The following is a 15307-nucleotide window of genomic DNA, read 5'->3' as shown; positions in this document are numbered from 1 at the left end:
TTTCTGATAAGTACAAAAAGAAACTGATCACGTGTAGACGAGCGTTTTTTGTTTTTTAATAATAAAAGACCACAAGTCACCGCACTTTACCCGGAACCATTAATTAACTCCTGGAGTGCATCTTAATCGCTTCATATGTCACTTTATTGAGAAAAAAAATGATCGGCTCTAATTTCTAGTATGCCCTGATTCATTTTTTTACGAAGAATACATGCACATCGTAGTTCGTGAGCAACATGCCTTTTCATCTTCTCGGAACTAACTGCAGTGAATTGGTTTCACACAGACCCACAGCTGCTACGAAGGAAGAGCGCTACGAACTGACTGTCCCGATCGAACCGTTCTTATACACTGTATAGCACTGCCCACTGCACGCGTTTGCGTGCGATCCAGCGCGGGAAATGGTCGCAGTGGCCAACCAGAGGATGGGCACCACGTACTCGATGGACCACGCGCCTCTCCCTTCACCCTCATCCGGAAACAGTACGTGATCGAAGGTTCCTCGGGAGAACCAGTGTCCCCGGTACCTTCGAGGCCGAACGCATGCTTCTCTGTCAGACGCGCCACGGCGCGCACAGCAAATAGAAACAGATCTGCCATGGGCCTCGGATCGAATCCGTCTCGTGCACTCGCCCATTGCGAGACCGGAAGAACTCGCGGAACAGAACAGAAAATAAGGAAAAGGTGGGGAAAGAAAGGTCGGTGCCCGCGTTAGGGACAGGGGCAGCTCACCCGTCTCCTTCCATCGCCTTCTCCGCCCGACTAACGCGGGCCCGAGAATCTGTCAGAATTAGGAGTTTCGCCGCCAAAGCAGGCCCGAGGATCGACCACGTAAAGCTACGCTCGAGCGGCACCACGGGAGCACGGATGCACGCACGTTGAATCGGTAGTTCCAACGCGTATCCACATCTCCAGCTTGGAGAATAGGCGAAGAGGTGATGTATGTGCTTGGTCGATACACGTAGGCGTGTTTTCTATTTATATATCTTGCATGAGTTTCTTTTTTGTTTAAACAGGGACCAATTGCAAAGGTCTATTTGCACTGCCGCTCTTTGAAGTTTTTAATGCCGCCTATTGACGAAGCCATTTGGTGGCGCGTACGGGAGAAAGAAATTACGCGCACTGCGACGTTAAAGTCGACGCGCGTCCTAATGGCGCCTCAGGAAACCAATGGGCTCCAAATAAATTCGCAGAGCAGTGGTGAATTTTCTTTTACAGTTTAAGCTTTTTTTATTGCGCTTCGTGCAAGGTCGGAAATGGGGCTAAAGAAACGTCTAACAGCTCTTTCCCCCACATTTCTGGTGCGTCGTGATATTTGCTATATTTGGAGGATTTGTAACGTTGAGAGCGCTACTATTTATGCTACGAAACTAAACTGGAATCATGATGTCTTTAAGAATATGACACAGCAGCCAGGTCCTTTTTTTTAAAAGAGACATTTTAGACATTTCACTCTAAACTAGAATTTTTTTTTTAAATTTCGAGGCGGAAAGCGCCTCCTCGTCAATCAAGCTTTCATAAAATATTGTAACATAGCACTGGGTTCAAAACAGCACAAAAATATGACCGCCCCGTGTCACTGACTCTTTAATATCACTGATTCTTACGTTACTGTCATGGTGTTTTTACGTACTTTTACTTTGTTTCTATTGTTTGTTGTTCTTCGCCGTGTACTTCAGCATTCAATTTTTGTAACCTACATTGGTTCTTCAATAAGGTATATATCCTCAAACGACATAGTTGTCGTTTCATAAAAAATCTGTACTGATATTGTAATATTACCTCCTGCGATAGCCCTGATCATGCAATGGTGGCTACCTGACGTTACTAAAAGATATATTATTTGAACTTGCTAAAGTGAAAACAACTTGAACGTCTTCTCAGACGTGAGCCCGCTTTGCCTGCGCATGATGGCAGCATCTGGAACAACGAAAACTCATACTGCCCGTGCTGCATATATAGCCATACGCATCCCTATAGGACGATTGGCAACGGAGATGTAAACCGATTTGTCGTTTTTCACGCCCAAGTGAAGGTTTAATGTTGCTCTTTAGTGGCAATGAAATATTTACCGTTACGTCTAGAAGGGCTTTACTAGGCATAGTTTATACAGGGGTCGACAACCTGCGGCCCACGGGGCAGTATTATGCGGCCCCCAGCACGTCACCAGATCCCCGTTCCCGCCCCTTGTCACTTCCTACCTGGAGGTCGACACGCCAGTTATGACCTCAAATGGGTTTAGACGGGAGACAAGAACACAGAATTGATCGCGTCGAGTCGGCATAGGGCCCCATGTTCACACTTAGCCAGAATATTTTCAATTATTGTCGAATATTATTTTCGATTCGCTGAATTTCTTCTTTGCCTGCCGTTACCCGATAAAAAGTTAACGATAATTGGTATGAACTGCTCGAAGCCTTTCTAGTTGTCAAATTTTCCTAAGCGCTCTCGGTCCGGTGCAGATGGCTATGATATTCGCCCCATTCGGGGTTGTAGGTCTAGTCGTTGATGTAAGGTTTAGGCGTTATTATACACTCACTCACTCACTCACTCAATTACCCACTTACCGACTCCCTCCCTCCCTCCCTCCCTCCCTCCCTCCCTCCCTCCCTCCCTCCCTCCCTCCCTCCCTCACTCACTCACTCACTCACTCACTCACTCACTCACTCACTCACTCACTCACTCACTCACTCACTCACTCACTCTCTCATGTTCCCACTTACTTACTTGCTCAGTCGCTCACTCACTCCCTCGTTTATTAGCTCACTCACTCCCCCGCCTACCCACTCACTCGGTCGCCCACTCACTCTCTCACATTTTGAAGCTACCCCGAATATCAACAAAACAAAATAAAAAAATTACTCCCACTTCCCCTCGCGGGAACCCCTGTGTAGATGCGACGCATAGGGGGTTCCGTTGTTGTTTCCGTTAGGTTGATTCTCTCATCGCGTGAAACGTGCCGTGAACCCCCTGTCGCGGCTATGACGCAACGTGGCGCGGCTATGACGCACCACAATCCAACACAATCTACTTTAATCCAACCCAATCCAAATCCAATCCAATCCAATCCAATCCAATCCAATCCAATCCAATCCAAATCCAAGCCAAGCCAAGCCAAGCAAAGCCAATCGAACCCAATCCAATGCCCCTCGCGATAGAGTGTTCGCTATCGGAGAGGAGAGGGGGTGAGCGGCGGAGAGCGCAGCTCGCGCGGCGAGGAGAATGGGGGAGGGGTGCGGACGGTCAACGGCAACGCCGTATGGAGGGACAAGGCGAGTGAATGAGATGCCGTCGCATCTAAAAAACTTTTTTTTTTCTATTTTTATTCTTCAGCAGCGTTCACAATGGCAGTGCGTGTGAAATGTCAGATAGCGGTGCCCGTCTGGTTGACAGGCTGGCATTTACCCGCTTATTTTTTACGGTTAACACCCATAAACTAAGCGGCTCACGCTGTTTCTTGCAGTACGTTACTGGGCGTGATAGCAGGAATGCCTGGACGGACATGAAGGGACTGCGCCGAAAGGAAGCAGTCGACACGCGCACAACATTCGGGAATGTCTGTGGCCACGGCGACGAAAAAGATAAAGGGGGGTGGGGAGCCGAGGGGGGAGGAAACCACTGGCGTAAAAGTTTGATTCGTCGGTAAGCCCGAGCGGGCATCGTTCAATGGAGATAAGAACGCTCGGCCGCCTCTTCTGTCTGCGGCGGGCGAAGCCAGCGCTGTCCGAGCAGCCGCGCGTATACCCTTCGCTCCTTACTGCCCTGCCCGCCTCCTCCTAGTGTGGACTTCTCTGTGCGTGCTTTTAGTTTCCACGGCAGGTTTCCCGAGCCTGTTGGAAATCAGAAGCAAAAAGTGGGAGCGCAAACCGAGGAACCACGCTTGCGCGTCCCAGCCAATCTATTATGAATATAGAGTTGACATTGCGTTCATACACAGAAACGGCAGCAATGGCGAACCTGCTGCACGCTTCGCATATATTATTAAGGCGCGAACCTGCTGTCGCACTCACCGTCGTTCCTATTACAGTTTTCTGGCTTTCTGTAGCTATATGAATGCCTACATTGTGCTCCGAATTATGTCTGAATTTTCCCCGTGGCAGGTCGAATGCAATAAAAAGAAATAAACTCGGGCAGACTAACTGCGTCGCTTTGGAAGGGAGCTAGATGACAGAACTAGGTGGGGAATAGCCGATTTATCCACCTTTCCTGTCAGATATTCGACCAGCTTTCTAATGGAAGCAGTGTCTTTTAGTTTGTGCAGTATTTTGTCCATCTCAGTTATCGCACCGAGTAGGGATGACTAGCTGCGGGAATCGAAAAACTCGGGAATCGAAGTCGACATTGTAAAAAGAGAAGTTCAGTCTCGGAAAACTGTAAGGAGAGTTTGTTTTTGACGAACGTCGCCGTTACCGCTCGTCCCAATTTGTTCTGGATCAATCGTACAGGCGACGCGTGCAATAAATTTTCAATTCAGCAGTATGTGGACATCTGAAAGCGGGTACATACTGCTGAAAGACAATATAATTAGGAGTTGCGGTGGTGCAGCAACGAGTACTTTACTCTCCCCGGGGCCGCAAAGTGACCTCTGTCTTCTTAGTCACATTTTTTTTCTTCAAATGTCACCCTTTCCTGTAGATACTCTTAGCTTCGACACACATATTTTTGTGGCTTTTGATTGTACGCGGTTGGACGCCAAACTTATGTTACGTCGTCCGCCCCGTATCAACACAGCAAAACCATAAGTGCACCGCGATTCCACTCTGTGATTAAGGCGAAGCTGGACGCCTTTCAAAGAGTGCAGGAAACAAAAAAACGTTCGTTTGTAATTGGAGATTGAGCATACTCCTTAGCTAATTACCTGAATGAAACATGGAAGGCCTCGAGTTTTGTTCCAGTGGACAGATATGAGGCTGTCCGCTTCCCTCTCGCGTCGTAAGCATCTCTGTGTAACACATCAGTTCAAACCGCTGACAACGGGGTACAGTAGTCAGTTCCACCGGGACGTGAGACACCCACGTATAAATCTCTGAAAAACAAGCATGTGTCATTGGTGAGCGCATGAACTCTGTGTGTGCCTGCACTTTATGCGGCCGTATGTGGAGCAGTGCGGTGGGGAAGGTAAATCTGTGATTTTATAAAATTCTATTATTTTTGCAATTAATTTTTTCTGTCCTTCACGTTCTCCCTCCTCCGAAACAGGCAGCCTCATGCTTAAGCCTATCCGCCGCACTATAATAGACCTTTTCCAGTAGCTCTCTGCGCATGCGCTACTCTCGCTCCCAGTGACCTATCCGCCATTCTTGGGGGGGGGGGGGGGGGGGGGGGCAAAATGTAACTAAAACGACGCCATATTGGATTAGCCAGTTGCGAACGCCGAGCCAGCTAAGTGCTGTTACGCTTTATGAGCCCTGAAAGCAGCCGGCAGGTAGGCGCTACGGCTGCTATCGAAAAATTTCTCTGCCAACAAAACCATAAGTGGCGCCTGGAACGGCTTCCTCAACTGCGCAGGGCAGGCGGAAAAAAAGGGGGCGTGTTCTACTATAATCCCCCAAGTGTGTTTCGGGCGGCCGCTACGCTACTGGAAAAAAGTCCATTGTTCCCGGGAACTTCCTTATACGCTTTGCCTCATTATATATTCGTAACTTATGGGCGGTACCCGCTAGGGGCCATGATCAATGTTCACCATGGCACGCGCACAGAGCTAGCAACCCCGCACGCTATTTGGAAAGAATTTTCTTTTCTGGCGAAACTGAGATCAAGGTACACCCCTACGTGTAACGGCAATGGCGGTTGTAATGATCAGCTTACACGTGAAGGCTTCGTTCGCTCTTGTTGGGTTTGCATGGATGCACAAATTTTTGGTGACGAGAAACCCGCGCGTTGGCTCAGTGGCTAAGGCGTTGCGCTGCTGAGCACGAGTTCGCGGGTTCGATTCCCGGCCGAGGTGGCCGCTTTTCTGATGGAGGCGAAAAGCAAAAACGCCCGTGTGTTCGAGATTTCGGCGCACGTTAAAGATCCCCAGGTGGTCAAAATTAATCCGGAGCCCTCCACTACGGCGCGCCTCATCGCCTGCGTTGCGTCGGCGCGTTAAACCCTACAATCAATCAATCAATCAATTGGTGACGAGAAGGTCGCCATAAGTGAGCGCACGAAAGCTTCGTTTTAAGTCCAAACTGCTTCGACCGTCTCGCAACGGTGCAATCAGAGATAAATGTTGGCTTCATAACGCGAGGGACCGAGGTTTGATTCCGACCACGGGAAGTGCTTTTTCTTGATGCGCTTGAAGAAACTTTGGTCATCATCATCATCATCATCATCGTCGTTGTCGTCGTCGTCGTCACCGTCGTTGTCGTCGTCGTCGTCGCCGCCGCCGCTTTGTGCAACCTATTGCGTAAAGTTGGCTTTCCGGACGTGTAGTTTTGTGACGGGACGGTTGCCATCGGTGTGACACACTTTAATATCGATTGAATGTATTCGGACCCGGAACCTCCCAAGTCATGAGGCGCGCTTTCTTGAGTTGAAGAAATTATTCTTCCGCGTGCACATTGGATTATGACGGGAACTGCGCCGCGTATTCACCTCGGGGTTCCCCCTGCGAATTGGGCTTGCATACCCTTTGGGACACATTCGCTGTGCTGGGAAAGGTCCCAGTCGAGCGTAAATCCCACGCCTATTTCTTTGTACGTATTCGCATTTGCTTGCACGCACGCACGCACACAATTCATAATATGCGCCTGGACGCGCCACGCATGCTATAGTTAATCCGTTATCGAATTCCCTATGCAGTAACAGCCTGACCATATTGTCCAGAATCGCTCGGCTGGCGTTGAAGTTGCAGAAAGGGTCCAATAGATGCAATAGACTTCCTAATTAAATCTGTGGGGTGTATAGTCAAGGCGTCACTACGGTATCTCCAATTCACTATATTTAAGAGAGTGTCTGAAAAGTGTCTGCTCTAATTCGCTGCTGACGGATGTCATGGCCAACATGTATAGAGGCCAAAGTTTTTTAATCGGGCGAGTTCAGAGATTCAAGCTAATGCCAAGATTAGTTGAATTTGACGAAACCTAAGCCCGTAATTTCCGCGGTTAGCACTAAGCTTGCAAAATAATTTAATGGTAATACGAAAACAACTTTAATACACAAGTCCTCCGGGGGATGCATATTAAACACGTACCCTCCGGAGGGGCATGTACTTTATGTATCGAATCTATGTATTAAAGAAATTAGATATACCTCACAAGAGCGACTGCCCAAAATTTTCGGTTGCAGCAACCAGGAGAAGAAAAAAGATGCAATGGTGAACGGTTGACGATGGTTATAAAAAAGGATGGCTGGCGATTACTATACTCTCTAATGCAAAATTTGTTCGTAGCGTGTACCGCAGTCTTCTCGGTCCCGGCACATAGCTGCTACGTCTCAGAAAGTGATCGCATGATCAGTGAACGCACGGTGGTGGCGCTACTCTGCCATTATCTCGCAGCGTGTCGCCGCCGCCGAGCACGTTGTTGCAAATCGTGTTTGAACCTCCCGCGCAAATGTCACGTGGTTCGAATGAGCCATGTAATGAGGAGGACGTGGAAGGACCGATGTACCTGCATCACGCAGCGCGTGCTGGGCTTATGTGGCGCGATCTCGGGGTACAGCCCTCCCCCTCACACTTTCCCCACACTTTCATCATCCGCTTTCCTTGGGCTCATATTTGGTGGCGTCATCGTTCTCTCGGTTATCTCGATGCGCGTCGCCGCCGGGCAGCGTTTTGCGCCGTTTCGGCATACCACCCTCCTCCTCACACTTTCCCCATACTTTCCTTCTCCGTTTGCCTTATGTCTTCGCTGTTCCCTTCGCTCTGTTAGAAAGCCGGCGACGCCTCCAAACCACAGTAGCAGCAAAAAAAAAAAAAAAAATAAATAAATAAATAAATAAATAAACGAGATCCCACCCGGCGCCGCAGCAGCACCAGAGATACAGAGCGCTATGGTAGCGCCCAGAATACTATCCTTCGGTTACTGAGACTAACGCTTTTGCATTTACTATGTCCTCGTAATTTTGCAGGTGCCTTCGTAATTTTTGTGACAAGTTTTTACTACACACAGGTTAGATTTCATTTCATTTCATTTTATTTTATTTTATTTGTCACTTCATATAATATAAAGGATCATCAGACTACGTTGAATGACCAATTCTCTGTTACACCGAGACATTTTTTTTGAAGAACTTACTGCTGAGTTACAGCTGTACACATCTAAGCGCATAGGTTTCCCAGTGCCGGTATACTTTAAATTTGCATCCAGAATGTATTGTTTCCTAAGTAACCGGAACTTTGTCGCTATGAAATTACCTTAGGTCAGAGGAACTATCCCACTGCTTACTTTTGAATGAAAAGAGGAGGAGGTCTCGTTTACGCTTACAATTAGGATAACCAAGTAAAATGTAAGAGTAGCCTTCACGAAGACGTGTTTAAGAGAGAAGCGACGACACAAAGCGACTCAATTTGCTAGGTTTGGAGTCAAAAAACTAAAAAGTGACATCAGAAGGTAAGCGGAACAAGCTTGATGAACAACGCAAGGTTTCCTTGTTTCACATTGACACGGAAAACAAAAACCAAAGCACCTTGTTGTTGTTGTTTTCTTGGAAATATGCTCGGTTTACAGAAATATGTGTTCCGTTGCGGATAAAACTTGCCGGACGTTCGAGGTAATGCGTAACTAGTGCAGGAGTCTATTGACCGTAAATTTATTGTGCGGTAAAATCCTCCTTCATTGCACCGACATTTTCGTCATGTTAGATTCTAAACGCCTTTACGAGCATATTAATACTAGCAATACTAATACACGCAATATGAATACTCGCAATACACGCGCCGTTAATCCAGCAAGCGTAATGAACATCACTGAAACGATTTTTTTCTCTGAACTCATAATTGAGCAGCTGCATCGACACAATCACCTTGGGAATTGCGAAAGTTATTACATTTGCATGATGCAACTCAGTGCATTACTAAGGAACAAAAAAAAAACGATCTGTACATTGCAGCGATTCTTGTGTGCATTTGTTTCTTTGTTTCCGTTTCTGTGCATCACGTTGTGCTATAACCCGCGAAATGGGAATTGTACGAAGCGATAAAGCCGGAAACGCAGGTCAACCCATAAACTTGCCACTGATTGCGAGACCAAGCTCGGCGTTAATGACGGCCTCTTTGTTTTTCCTCGTCGAAAATGAGCCGACTGATTTTATGCAGACAGCCTTGCACAATCTACTTAATATGAGATCTGATCCTCTAAAGAAGTTTACAAATCAATGAAAGTTGCCAAGTGTCCTAGCATATTAATATTAGATAAGAAACCCGAAGCGTTCGTAGACGGGTCATCTGCCCATGTCGACGCTACGTCTACGACCTCGACATCAGACTCACTGCAGCTACTTGCTGCAAAATCTCTGTCCCTGTTAAAGGGACACTGAAGTGATATGTAAACATTGCGGGATTACTTGCGCAAATTGTAGTCCGGAGTCCCCAGGCCATGTTTCGACCACCCTGGGCGCGTTTACGCGATTTTATTTAGTAGAAAAATTAATTTGAAAATGCTGTCCTCCTCTCTTTACGATCTCCCATTTTTTGCGGCGTTTTCGTGTGACGTCGCGAGGAGCCGAGATCGCAATTGGCTGCGCTACTGCACGGCTCCCCGGCCTTCAGACAGAGTCAGTCGGCCCAGCGTTTCGTCCGCCGGCCGCCGACGGGTCGTCGCAATTCGTTCGCTCAGTTGAAACGAAGCCAGGACACGTTTGTGAATGGAAGAATCTGCCTTTCTTTACTTAGTTAGTTTGTACACTGTATCTAGCTCCAAGTCAAGGTCGCTTCACACAAGCGCTGCACAAGCGCACATGCGACGCTTCGCTGACTGGTACGCCATTAGGAAAATATAAGGCCTCTTGAAGGCGGGAGAAGAGTCAGCGAAGTCAGTATAGGTACTAAAGAAATAAAATCAACTGATATTTTTACCGTACAGCGTAAAACTAGGGTGCGGTAAGCACTTTTTCGCGCTGGGCGAACAAGCACAGCGGTCAGCAGCACGACTACGCATCTGCGAACGCTTTTCCGTCTACGAAATGCAATTGCTAGACGTGAGGTATTGTGGAAACTCGGGAGACGCTTACTGCACGTGCGCAATATAACAAATAGTCACCTAAGCTGCTTGAAATGCCAAAAATCAGTTCAGTTCAGTTCAGTAAAACTTTATTGAGGTGGGGGAAGGGATTAAAGGGAGAAACTTGGGTGGAGTCCTCTTTCCAGGGCCCCAGAAGCTTGTGCCCCGGCCCAGGCCCTGTCGATCAGCTGGCGCTGGTCTTCCAAGGCCTCGCTGGCCAGAGTCGCCTCCCACGTTTCTAGTGAATGAGGTGTATTGTTCTGTGTTTGCCATATAACTGGGCAATTCCATATGGTGTGGAAAACTAAATAAAAGTGTAAACTGGTTGTACAATATATACCCTATATTACCAAAGCCAGCGGAGCCGGCCGCGTGGCCGAGTCTTCTGGAGCGCTAGGTATGTCACCGCAGGTATTTTGCAAGTCACGAGTTCGAATCCCCGCATGTACGTGCTTTTTTTTTTTTTGTAAGTTAACTTTTTCGTTTTCCGCTGATGTTTTCTATATTGAGTTCACCTTTTTTTGGGCCCCAACGTTCATGGCTCCACGAACTAGTTCACAAAACGCGCGCAGGCTGGCACTGGCGCGCTAGCGAGTTCTCGTTGGCGTGCTGTTGCCATAAGCACCGACTCTTGCAGGCAGTGGGCACAGGCCAGAATGAACAGACCCTTGGCCTGGTGCGAACACGCTTTTTACGATACAGGCATGAGGGAGGCAAGCTCCAAATATTGGGGAAAAGCGCATGACATTTGGGCGTCTACGGGTACGCGGAGGGCGTTCATGCACTGCGTAGGTCTCGGCTAGTGAATGCTACGATTCCAAGCCGTCCTGGGAGGCTTATCTTTATGCATTTTTACAGCTGACAACATGGCAGGAGCGCGGTACGATGATTACTAAGTTATTGTGAATGCCCATCCAACAACGCCACCGGTTGTGTTTTACAGAACCGAAACCGAAACCGAAACTTGTTTGGTTGCTCACCTTGGGCATCGTCCAATCACGGTGGCCGCTCCTCCCAACGTCACAGCTTTAGTTGGTGCGGCCGCCGCAAACCGCGCATGGTAGTTTTTCTTCTTTCGCGCTTTGTAAAATAATTACCGATTTGTCAACCGGATAAACGATGAAAAGTGTGCTAATTTGAGCCAGTCTACGCAGTGCAAGCAAAAACGGGAGCTTGACAAATTCACTTCAGTGTCCCTTTAATGCAACAAGTATAATTAGTGTAATTGTAAAAGGGACCCAATATAGTTGAGGGTAGTTAAGACGACCGAAAAGAAAGATAGGCGCCCAGGGTAATTTATTTTCTATGTATATAACGTAACTATGATGCTTATCACAAACAGTGAGATGGCTGTCTGGTGGTCTGCGGCAAATGCCATGAAATTATTTAACCAAAGAATAATGTATGCGTGTGCCCATGTTAGCTCTAGCTTCTCCGACAGCATAGTCAATTTTTCTAAGTGACGCACGCAATTAAGAATACCTTCTTCAGTCTTGAAGAAAGTCTTCTTTGCAACAATTTGTCTCATTCTTTGGGATAAGTAAGGATTGCTGACGTTTAGTTATATTTGCGCCCAGTTGCAGCTTCTAAATGACAGAGATTAGTTTTATCATTTGGTTTTGGAATATTTCCACGCTTTGTATTTCAAGCGGCATCGTGGTCTAGAAAAAGAAGCTTGTTCCTGCGCCTTCGCTTGTCAGTGCGTTGTTTTCTTCATTAATGGTGGGGGCGTAACGTTCGATTTCACTGGCCTCATTCACAACTGTAGCTGCCTCTGGTTTAGTGCTCGTCGGTTCCAGTGCGGTTAGGTGGTTGTTATTTGTGGTTACCAATTATTCTCACACTCACTGGTTTGCTTTAAGGCTCCTTAGCTACCGAAGTAAGAATTCAATATTAACATGACGTTTGCCTTCTTATTCTTCACAATCGGAACACTTCGAAGTAGGCTGTAGCTGTAGTACTGCCCAGTATCAAAAATAAATTTATTAGAGAGGTCATTACTTTTCTGGTGAGGAACACGAGATTGAGCCACTGGCTTCTTTAGTTTTACACGCTTCTTGCTACCCCAACGAGATTTAACGAATGCATTTATACTCAATGAAGCTTTCCTATTCTTTCTGGCGTCGTGGACGCAGTATTAAGGAGACACTTGCTTCAGCTACTGACTCCGGCATCAATTGCCATTCTTGGATGTAAAAAAAAAATCCAACCTTTGAAAGAAAAACAAAAAAAAGCGTTCTTCTAAGTAATCGCAGTCTCCCGAACGCGGCCGTCATTGAGCGTTCTTCTCCGGCAGTTTCCTCCTCTCGTCTCATTTCTCCGCCTGAATAAGAAACGTCGCGAACAAACACTCCGCTATCACTTCAGATCGCACTTAGCGGTGTTGTAGCGCATAAAGAGCGCCGCTCGTCTCTGTACTCTTCATAATTACCCTACATCTTTTGGCGTACATTTTTTTTTTTTTTGTACCGAGAGCAGCGCTGCACCCTCCCCCATCCCTCTCCCTCCATCTCCACCTCTTTAGAACGTGCCAGCGCCTAACGAGGTGCGCGAAGCGTAAGCGTCTCGCAGAGAGGGACCGGAAGGATGAAGATGGGAAGAGGAGGAAAGAAGATTTTTAACCTCCAGCGGCATTCGCGGCCGGCTAGGAGCGGCCGGGAGCAACGTTTTGCCGCCATCAAGCCGCACTAGTGAGCGCGGACTAGGCGTTCGTTTCAAAGCGCCGCGCTCACGAGCTGCTCTAGCTGTGCCGGCTGCGAGGAAGAGCTCGCCGAGTTGGCCGCGGCGGACGTGATCATTAGGTACCCGTAAATCTTTGTTCGGGAACACGAGACGTCGTCCCCTGGGCGCCAAAGACCGCGCCGGAAATCGGAGACGACTACAAAGCAGCGTCGTCGCGCTGGCTTTGGAGGGCTTTGGGAGCTCGCTCGTTAACCAGAAGAGACCGTTTTTTGCCCATTGCAGGGTGTAGTATGCACAGCCTGTGCACCCGCCTTGGGAATACACTACTTAGGGGGAGTGATTCTCTTTGTCCACATTCGTATTATTTTTTTACTATTACGGAAGCCTTATAAGCGTTTGTGGTTCAATTGCGGCAACTCCTGGGAACTACAAAAGAAACGGGGTAATACACGCAAGGATGGCGCGATAACTAAAAATAACAACGAGGCGCCATGGCGTTAATTTATCCAGATTGGCCGTCGAAGAAGTTAACTACTGAATTATCCAACCAAAGGTTTTCGGAGGACTGAGATTACCGTAGAATAGATGTAAGTTTGTAGCTCGCTTGGCTATGACCACCGAACGTCGTTTTTCTATAGTGTCACCGAGTTTGAGGTGGGGATCAGCAGGCAGACGCAATATTTCTTTTACGGAACGTTTGTCGTCGTGGTGAAACGAGCCCATGCGCGCCGCAAGTGACGCGATGTCCACAAGAACACTACAAAGTTTGATAAGGAGTAACAGACACTCGACGCAACTTTGGGGGGGGGGGGGGGGGGGGGGGCAGGGAAGGGGGGAGGGAGGGGTCACCGTTTGTGAAAGCTATGTTGGGGTAAATACAGTGGATGATTGCCTAATCGTGCTTCCTGGCATTCGGAGTGGGCAGGTTTAAATCAATTGTTTATTACGGTTGATAGTTTCTTTGTGCAGCATGATTTCATTACCATAGTGGCAACTGCCGCGAAACAAAAAAAAAATGGATCGAAATGGCTCCAAACGAATTGATTCTGGATAATGAAAAGGCGCTCCGAATATCCATTAAAAAAACGAACGAAGTTTGTTTAGCCTGAACCTAATACAGACCACAGACGTTGTTTTATCAAGCGAGAGAGTAAACAATCTGTTTACCTTTACCTCGCGATATTTGTTGTCCGGCTGCTGTTTTGAACTAAATTCACCATTCGGGCACGTTTTTCTCAGTAAGCGAAAAGAGAAAAACGGCTATATGCACCTCGACACTCCCACTATGTTTGTACAACGGTTTAGATGGTCGAAGTGTCCACAATACCTTCTCTTAGCGTGTCTTTCATTTTCCCCCTATCATTGCTCAGGAATGTGAATCGATACCAAAGAAACAAATACATAGTTCCTAGTTCACTCTTTATTTGAAGTGGCCTTTTCTCTGCGATAGTACACTCTCGACCACTCGGCTCAATGCGCCAGATGCGTATCTACCACAGCCAGCAAGCTCGTCCACTCCCTCCGGCCCTCTCGGCCGGGCTCTCCGTTAATCAGGGCCGCTGCGGCGACGCTCGATACCTCCTCAAGCAGAGTGTGTTTTTACTGTCGCTATTTCACTCGGTTGAGTCTTGAAATCTGCATAAAATCTCCAGATCGCAGCCGCAAAGTGTACGCTTCGCCCGAGACGCAATCTGCATACGCTATTCTCTAATCTCAGACCCAGCCACCACCGCTTTCGGTTTCGTTTATACAGCGGCAGTCCGCCGACCTAGCAGCAGTTCGTAGACTGTTTCAATCAATCATCCGCTCACACGAAGGGGCAAAGTATCAGCCCGTCCTCTGGTGACACATAGTGGTTCAGTACAGTGTGCATTGCTGCGCGTGCGATGTTGACTCGTGGTTCAGCGAAAATGAAGATATTTCATGCTTTCCGTAATATGCGTCGTGCTGATCTTTCGGTTTTCGCGGCACGTAAGCCAAGAAAGGCCCTTTCCCTGTAGTAGCCCACGTCCTTCTAGTGGGAGTTAAGGCTGACGTGCAAGGGCTAGCCTGAGACTAATGCGTCGTTTATGTACGAGCATGCTTTAAAAGGGGTCATGAAGACAAAACACAAGCTTGGTTCATTCGAAAGATTGCCTCGTTAAAATCATACTGACACCACTTTTAACGTAAACTTCGCTGAAATAAGCTACATAATTAGGAAAAAAGGGAATGGGCATGCGACCCACCAGCTCATTTCCCGTAACAGAACCTATGATCTCATATACCCAGCTCTGCGATTGGCTGATGCAGGTAAAAGCAAACGCTAATTAGAAAGGGCTTATAAGCTTGCAGAACAAGATATTTGATTAACGGCTATTAACGGCTATTAACAAGATTAACGGCTATTTTTAGACAGCTGGTAGTTGGTTATTTAGTCGTTTAGTTAGGTGCCAGTTAGTTACTTCGTGAGTTTTATTTATTTATTTATTTATTTATTT

The 15307-nt window shown here is 47.4% G+C and overlaps 1 protein-coding gene across 1 annotated transcript in view; it reads left to right on the top strand.

The window, feature by feature from the left end:
• Positions 1–15307, top strand: part of LOC144175243 (cell adhesion molecule Dscam1-like) — a 328801-nt gene that overhangs the window by 66034 nt on the left and 247460 nt on the right. The gene's annotated exons all lie outside the window — the stretch shown is intronic.

Source organism: Haemaphysalis longicornis, unplaced genomic scaffold, assembly GCF_048455015.1.
Source record: "Haemaphysalis longicornis isolate Haplotype H1 unplaced genomic scaffold, Haemaphysalis longicornis Haplotype H1 scaffold_3, whole genome shotgun sequence".
Taxonomy (NCBI): Eukaryota; Metazoa; Arthropoda; class Arachnida; order Ixodida; family Ixodidae; genus Haemaphysalis; species Haemaphysalis longicornis.
The sequence above is the reverse complement of the archived record's forward strand: the minus strand, read 5'-3'. Positions and strand labels throughout refer to the sequence as shown.